Source organism: Fragaria vesca, linkage group LG1 (assembly GCF_000184155.1).
Source record: "Fragaria vesca subsp. vesca linkage group LG1, FraVesHawaii_1.0, whole genome shotgun sequence".
Lineage (NCBI taxonomy): Eukaryota > Viridiplantae > Streptophyta > Magnoliopsida > Rosales > Rosaceae > Fragaria > Fragaria vesca.
This window is the reverse complement of record NC_020491.1, coordinates 1,105,198-1,112,990: the sequence shown is the minus strand read 5'-3', so window position 1 is coordinate 1,112,990 and position 7,793 is coordinate 1,105,198. Positions and strand designations below refer to the sequence as shown.

General features: G+C 38.9%; 1 pseudogene across 1 annotated transcript; it reads right to left on the bottom strand.

Annotated features, from left to right (window-relative positions):
- Positions 1 to 1,389: 1,389 nt before the first annotated feature.
- On the bottom strand, positions 1,390 to 7,641 carry LOC101294796 (annotated as a pseudogene). The gene is made up of 4 exons (XR_183812.1): positions 7,521 to 7,641; positions 7,192 to 7,264; positions 2,400 to 2,838; positions 1,390 to 2,322 (listed from the first exon to the last, which is right to left on the bottom strand). The product of XR_183812.1 is annotated as a UDP-glycosyltransferase 74F2-like (transcript).
- Positions 7,642 to 7,793: the final 152 nt, after the last annotated feature.

The following is a 7,793-nucleotide window of genomic DNA, read 5'->3' as shown; positions in this document are numbered from 1 at the left end:
TTGGAGACAAGGCGCTTGGCGAATTGAACCATTGGGTTCATGTGACCCTGAACAGGAAACGGGAACACAAGGACGTGACTTTGCTGAGGTTGAGCCTCAGCATTTCCCGTTTTCATTTTCATTTCCATTTCCATTTCCCTCAATTTGACAAGCGAGGCAATAATGGATGATCACAATTGAAGGCGTGCAATGTTGCAGCTAGCTATCTAGCTCGGAATGATAGATGCATGTATAAGTAGTAGTATAGAGATCACACGAAATGGTGAATTGGGTTGATACACGTAGACGTGTAGCCCGTGTAATTAATTAGGGTTTGATTGGTAGATTTGGGTTGACAGTCGGATAGCCCCGAGGCAAGACAGAACCGATCACAAATCAATTCTCTCGTCGGATTGAATATTGCCTTCCGAGGAGAATACGATAGGCCGGCCTGTAGCTACTAGCAATCATTGGCCTTTCGTCCGTTTCCGATCAAGGTTTCTCACTACTAAGTCACTGATGGACTGGTAGTAGATGGATCATATATAATATATGGCCGCGATCACTGTTGACGTAGATTTCAAACTTAAAAAACATCAACATTCTTATTGTATCGAATATGAGCTAGTTACGGAATGACACACGCTGGCTTTCAGCTGCCTATAGTATACAAGTGTCTTTAGTAATATATATGTACGCTGTTCAAGCTTAACGATCGAGCTTGAAGAAAAGGACGTCATTTGCATGGCTGGTGTTTATCATCAAGCTGTTACTGTCAGCACTCAGCAGATCGAAAGTGATCGATGATCACTACTGCATGTGAAGCTATGAAGGTATTGACATCATTGCTTATGTTTACAAGTACCGGGTAGATCGTGGAAATCTGCTAGCTGTACATGTTTCTCATACAAGTTGATTTTCATCTTTGCCGCAATAAAAGATCCGTCAAATCTCGAAATAATTGAGAAACGTGTTTATGACTTTATTCGAACTCGTTGTTGCCTGGATTATTTGGTCTGATATTTTTGGGTTGCGATTCTTTTGCTTCTAGCAGCATTAAAATTGCCTAGGTAGTTTTCTACTTTTGATAGATATAGATCGTTTTTTTTATAGAGATTTTGAGAAATTCGTCCGAATAGTTTACAAACTTTTAATCTTTATAAACTTTGGTATATTAAGTTATGAAAATATCATAACGGTATCTCATGTTTTCATCCCGACCTAAGATTGGTGGTATATATAACTATTAAGATGACTATATAGTTAGGTCATTAACTTGTAATACTTATTGCCTAATATAAATGCTATGTTGTAGTGTTATACACTTGTACTGTTCACCTTATCATCAGAAATACAAGATGTAGACAATTATACAGCCATTGTTTTCCTTTACTGTTTTATTTTATTTTTTGCAATTAGCCTCAATAATTCATGATCCTTAGAATCCTATCATAGATCACAAAAATATGCAATCAATAATTGATATATACGGATCTTGGCTAGCTAGCTAACTATGAGTTTTTGGAACTGTAATCGTTTGATTATGTTTCATATCACGGTAAACAACAATACAATGATCCGATGATGATTCCGATCAACGGCGCGCGAGAACAGATCAAACGCTGGCCAACCTGGATACAAATTCATCAATAGTCTTATCCGAGGTGCCACCCTCATTCACTGCCTCAATAGCCAGCTCCCTCCACTTCTTAGCATTCCTTTTCATTTCAATCCCCATGTCTCCCTCCCCCATCACCCTCCTAACGCACAACTCAACCTCTTCTCTCCCAACCAACCCACTATTCTCATCAACCTTCACTCTAACCCCAACCTTCCAAAGACCCTCAACCAATTTCGAATTGGTAGGCTGGTCCGTCCACTGTGGCATTACAACCATCGGCACTCCCATGCTCAATGCTTCAATCGTCGAATTCCACCCTCCGTGCGTGAAAAAACACCCTATTGCTTTGTGTGACACACTTCCAGCTGAGGGCTCCAATTCACTAACAACCCTTTCTCGGCCGTCTCTTCTTTGAACTTATCGGGAAGCTTTGCCTCTTCTGAATCCCTGACCACCCACAAGAAGTGGAAGTTGGTTGCCTTCAACCCCAAGGCAAGTTCCTTCATTTGCTTGTCACTTAGATTGGCTATACTACCAAAGGCTACGTACACGACGGAGCCTGCCGGCTTGGTATTGAGCCAGTCGGTGCAGACCGAGTAGTCTGTCTTGAACAGATGAACCCCATAATCCTTGTCGTCTCTGATGCTATTGTCCAAGTATGCAGATGGAATCGTTGGCCCTATTGTCAGCATTGGACAAACTTGAGACATCGAATCCACCACCTGCAGACGTACCATTCGTATCAAATTAAATCAAATGCTACTATATTTTCATTTCTTGAACAAAACTAGCTAGTAACTTCCGTACCTCTTCCTCGATCTAACTTGTAGAAAGTGTTGGCGAAGATGAAATCAGCTTTGTCGGTATTAGAGAATTGGTTCAACACCATCTCAAAGTAAGCTGGATACGAGCCCGGGACAGAAAAGAAGGACGGCATATCTTGACGCTCAAGAATATGCAGTCCGAGAGGAAGATTATTAGGACAAGAAGCTGGACTCCTAAGCAGTCCAGGACGATGATGCTCAAGATAGTAAGTGTAATTAACGGTACAGGTTTGAGTAAAGAAGGCAGCCGTGGCTAGACCAAAATCTTTGTCTACCTCCAAAGCCCAAGGCAAGAAGGGGTCATAAATTACGCAGTCAATAGGGCTTGGTGTTGCCTTGGGCCTTGTAATGATCTCGGCCACGCGGTACCAAGTGATTTGAACGTAATTAATTCGTATTAGATTGTGTTTGGCACTGCAAGAAATAGGTGGGAATTACGAAATTTAATTTGTAACTACATTAATATTCAAAGTACATTCTAAATAATTTTTCAAACAATAAGTTTATCTTTTTATTTTTTAAAGAATTAAAATTACATGTTTTAAACGTTTTAATTACCATTAGGCCTGGAGGCTCTTAGAGCAACTTCAACAGCTTTTCTTAGGGGTGGCAATTTGGACCCTGGCGATACCAACCAACCATGTACCAACCGTACCAAACAAATTGGTATGCCAAGTAGTTGGTAACCGAGTTTTCGGTACAGTACTACCGTACCAAGTTTTAGAAGTCGGTTGGTACATGGTACAGATTTTCCCAAAATACAGTATACCATGTACCAACCGAGTTATATTAAAAAAAATAAAAAATAAAAAATAATTAAACCTATTAATCTAAGCCGTTGATCTTTGTGGACTGTGGATCTATTCTCAGTAACTCACCTGAGTCACCTCTCACGCTCGCCTCTCTCGCCTCATCTCGCTGCTTCGCAGCACCCCGCGGCTCCGCCACCTCGACTTCGCAACACCTCCTCTGCTCCGCCACCTCGACTTAGCTTCTAGCCACCTCGCCTCTCTTGTCGTCAACTTAGCAGCACCTCGGCCACATCGACTCGACAGCGCTAAGGGCAGCGCCTCGACTCTTCGATGAAGGGCAGCGCTGGGCAGCGCCTCGACTCTCTGACGAAGGCCAGCGCCTCAACTCGCCGTCGACTTCGCAGCACCAAGCCTCGAATCTCCGTATGTATCTATCAATCTATTATCTATGTGTATCTATCAATGATCAATCTATGTGTTATGATTGTTATCTATCAATCTATGTGTTGATTGTGTTCTATGCTCTGTGAACATTTTGATGGTGATTTGGCTTTGAGATATGATTTGTTGTGTTTCACTTATGTGCTTGTTTTGATTATTCTGCATTGGCTTTAGAGTTATGATTTCATCTGTTGGATGAATAGAAGGTAGATTATGAAATGCCGATAGCTTGTAAGAAAGAATGGACCTTTTGATAGTTAGAGAGTAGGAGTGAATTGGGTAGCAATGTTGATTTCTGTTCAAGTTAGAGAGAATGAGAGAGAAGAAGAAGAGGGTAGGGTTTGAATGAGGAGATAGATAGAGAGATAGACTAATGTTCTTCTCTGATTGTTCAAGCATTACTGAATATACTTTTTGTATATACTTCTGCAATACTGCAAATCTACAATACTGAATATACTTTCTGTATATACTTCTGCAATACTGAATATACTTTCTGTATATACTTTCTCCAATACTGAATATACTTTCTGTATATACTTCTGCAATACTGAATATACTTTATGTATATACTTTCTGCAATACTGCAAATCTGCAATACTGAATATACTTACTTTCTGCAATACTGCAAATCTGCAATGATCTATCTAATTGCTATGAGTAAGAGAAGAGAAGTTTATATGTATGATGTCTTTTTGGTTAGTACACATGATTGTTGTGTTTTATTTTTCACGGCAAAACAGAAGTTTATATGTATGTTGTGTCTTTTTAGTTAATATACAGAGAATAGAAGAAATTTATTTTACAGCAGATTATTTTTATAGCTGAGTTTTTATACAACAGATTTTTCTCACCTCAATACCAAACTAAGCCTAAATAGTCTCTCTTGCTATCTATAATCACAACAATCATGTGTACTAACCAAAAAGACATCATACATATAAACTTCTCTTCTCTTACTCATAGCAATTAGACTTTGGACGTTGTTGGCTTGTTGCATTTGAACTTTTGAACTTTTGATCTTGCTTGTTTATGCATTTGAAATTATATGATGTGTGAAACTTTGAATGTGTTTGAATTTTGAATAGTTTGATAATTGATAGAAGTTTGGTATAGGCCCAAAAACAGGATTTAAATGAGCTGAGCCTTTCAGTTTATTGGGCCTCGATTTAAACTTGGTAGAGGTCCAATACCAACCGTACCAACCGAGTACTAACCGTACCAACTAAGTTGGTATACCAACTTTGACGGTTGGTTTTGGTACAAGATTTTGCCTACCAATTTTAAGTTGGTTGGTACATGGTATTGCAAAATATAGTTGGTATACCTACCAATGCCAGCCCTACCTTCTCTATGTCCAATATCCAAATATAAAGAAAATTTTAGGGAATAATTATATATGTACGTAATCTGTAAAATATAGAATTTGTTAGAGTTGAAGCAGAAAATAGTATGAAAATTCTGATTTTTGCTTTCCTAGAGACGTGTGTTGCACACGCAATTTACGTGTGCATCTATACCTAATTACCTTGAAATTAACGAGTACTCAAGCACTATTTGTAGTATTTACTTTGTTTTCTTCATTTGTAGGAAATTATGGTCAAAAAAAGAAAAAGACATTAGAAGTGACTAATTGAGGAAAAAAAAGGGACAATTTCCGACTTAAGGACAAAAGTCAACGGGTTGACCTTTGGGTCAACGGAGTCAACTCGGACCAAGAGCAAAAAGACCAAGGCACAAGACCAAAGAAGTCCACAAGTGAAGACCCAAGCCCAAGGCAAAAGACCAAAGAAGCCCCCAAGTTAAGACCCAAACCTAATTGTTTTGCATTTAAATTTAGTCATTTCATTTTACCCATTTTCTCTTTGATTTTGAGCCTTGGATCTAGGTTACAAGTATAATCTTGACCCTTGAACCCAAGTGGCTATTTGAACATACTTTAACACACTTTCCTAACATTCTAGACCTACTTTTCACCACCACAAGGCTTTTGGCCGAATTGGGGAGTTCTCTCCCTCCTCTCTTCCTCTTCTCTTCTCCTTCCCCCATTTTTCACATGTAGGCTTGCACAAGGAGGAGGCACACACATCTCCGGTTTCTAGACCACCATCTCTCCACCATGGCTCCATAAGGGTAGCAAGAGAAGCCATAGAGTTTGGGCATTTGCTATTGACAAGCTTTGCTTTGACTTCCATGGACTTCTCCTCTTTTTCCCTCTTCTTTCTCCCTTTTCTTTCTCTCTATTATTATCTCCTTCTTATGGTGTTGTTGATGAGTATGGATATGTATTTGTGTGTGACTCTCATGGTTTTTAGGGTTTTGAAACTCAAGTTTGGATTTGTGTGGTGTTGATGAGGAATTAATAAAATTGATGTTTATTCACATGTTTTGTGTACTCTTGCTTTAATTTCCTCACTCTAGATGTATGATTTAGGTTTTCCCCTTCTTAATCTATATATGTTTGGTGTGTTGGAATTGAAATACAAATTGAAATACTGAATTAGGGAATTTGTATTTCAATTTATGTTATGGCATGAGTATGATGAAATTTGCCCATTGCATATATCTATTTCCATTTGGATTTCTAAAGATTGTGGTTTTCCAATCACCCAATTTTGAGTATTATTACCCTTGATTGTTGGAATAGTATTCAGGATTGTGGGTAGAGTAATCGTTATCGCAAATATTCTTTTCGATCTTGTTATTTGTGGTAATGGTTGCTAGAATAAGATACTCAAAACCTAAGTGTTCTTTCTTCCTCATATTTCACTTGTGGTTTAACTCTTATTGTGTGACAATCGATTTAGCTTTTTTTTCGAACTCTGATAAGTGCGTTTTTACGCCATGATCTTAATGGATTTTCACCCCCATTTACACTTTGTTTGTGCCTTAGTATGTTTGTTTTTACTTATTTTAGAGTCAAGAGGGTTTTTCTGTAGAGTTGTGACTACTAGTCGTTTTTATACAGAAAATTGCACTTAAATGATGAAAACCGTTTTTGGACTATCACTTGGACGTTTTACCGTGATTCGTTATTGGGTTACCTTGTCAGTTTTGATGTATCTTGTTTAAATGTGCAGAAGACAGGTACATGAACGTTACGTATCAAGAATCATGGTGAATGGACTCATGAATGACAACAAGTGAGGCCACGGAAGAGGAAGGAACACTTCTAGACATTGTTTTTGGTCTCGGACAGAATCTGCCAGAAAACGTACATCTATTTCGGAAAATCATATCTCGAGATCTAGGAGGAGTTAGAAGGCGTGCCACATATGGACTTAAAGCTGTGTGTGTCTAGTTTTCAACCTCACTTGGATCGCAGCAATCGGAGTTGAGACGAAGGAGTTATGATCAAAACAGTGGACAGAGGTCAGGCTGCAAAACTGGGCAGAAACTGCCTTAGTTGTCAAACGAGTTTTGGGAGATGATTCTTCAACAAAAGGGCTTCCCAAATTTGACAAGAGGTGTATCAAGAGCCTAATGTAGTGTTGGGAAGCTGAACAAAAGGAGAAAGTTCGAAGAAGCATCAAGGCAGCCTTGTTTTGGTTAAGTTAAGGTTTCCCGGTCAAACCGGGAAAGCTTGACCTTGCCGAATTCATCACTGCTTTGGCTGCCATCAAAACCCAAGATTTCGTACATGAGGCCTACATGGATCCATAAACATGTAGGAAGGTCCAAGGAATCAGAAGATGGAGTCCAAATTCGGATACACAAGCTGCATTGAAGAAGGAATCATTGAGCAAATAGGAAAGAGAGTTGGAATAGGACTGCCTTTCCTTTGCCGATGCAACTAGGGTTTCTCTATAGGTTTTCTGTATAAATAGGGCTGTTGTATGCATAGTTTGGAGAGTCCTTCAATTGTTTTAAGTTCTAGCAAGCCTAAACTCTACCTAAAAAAACCTCCCTTACACAGCAAACACAAGCACAGCCGAACCATTCCTTGCCTCCACTGTAATCTTCCACCAATTTCCCTTTCAACCTTGCCGAACCTTATAGGTAGGTTAAGGATGAAGACATCCATGGTTTATGTTTGTAATTACTGTGTAAGAACTTTGAGTTTATTGATAAATATTTTCTGGTTTTGGGTTTTATATGATATGTGTGATTGTATGATCTTCTTTGTGACTTGATTATGATTGTACATGTTGTGTAACGGTTTAGTATGCATGTTAG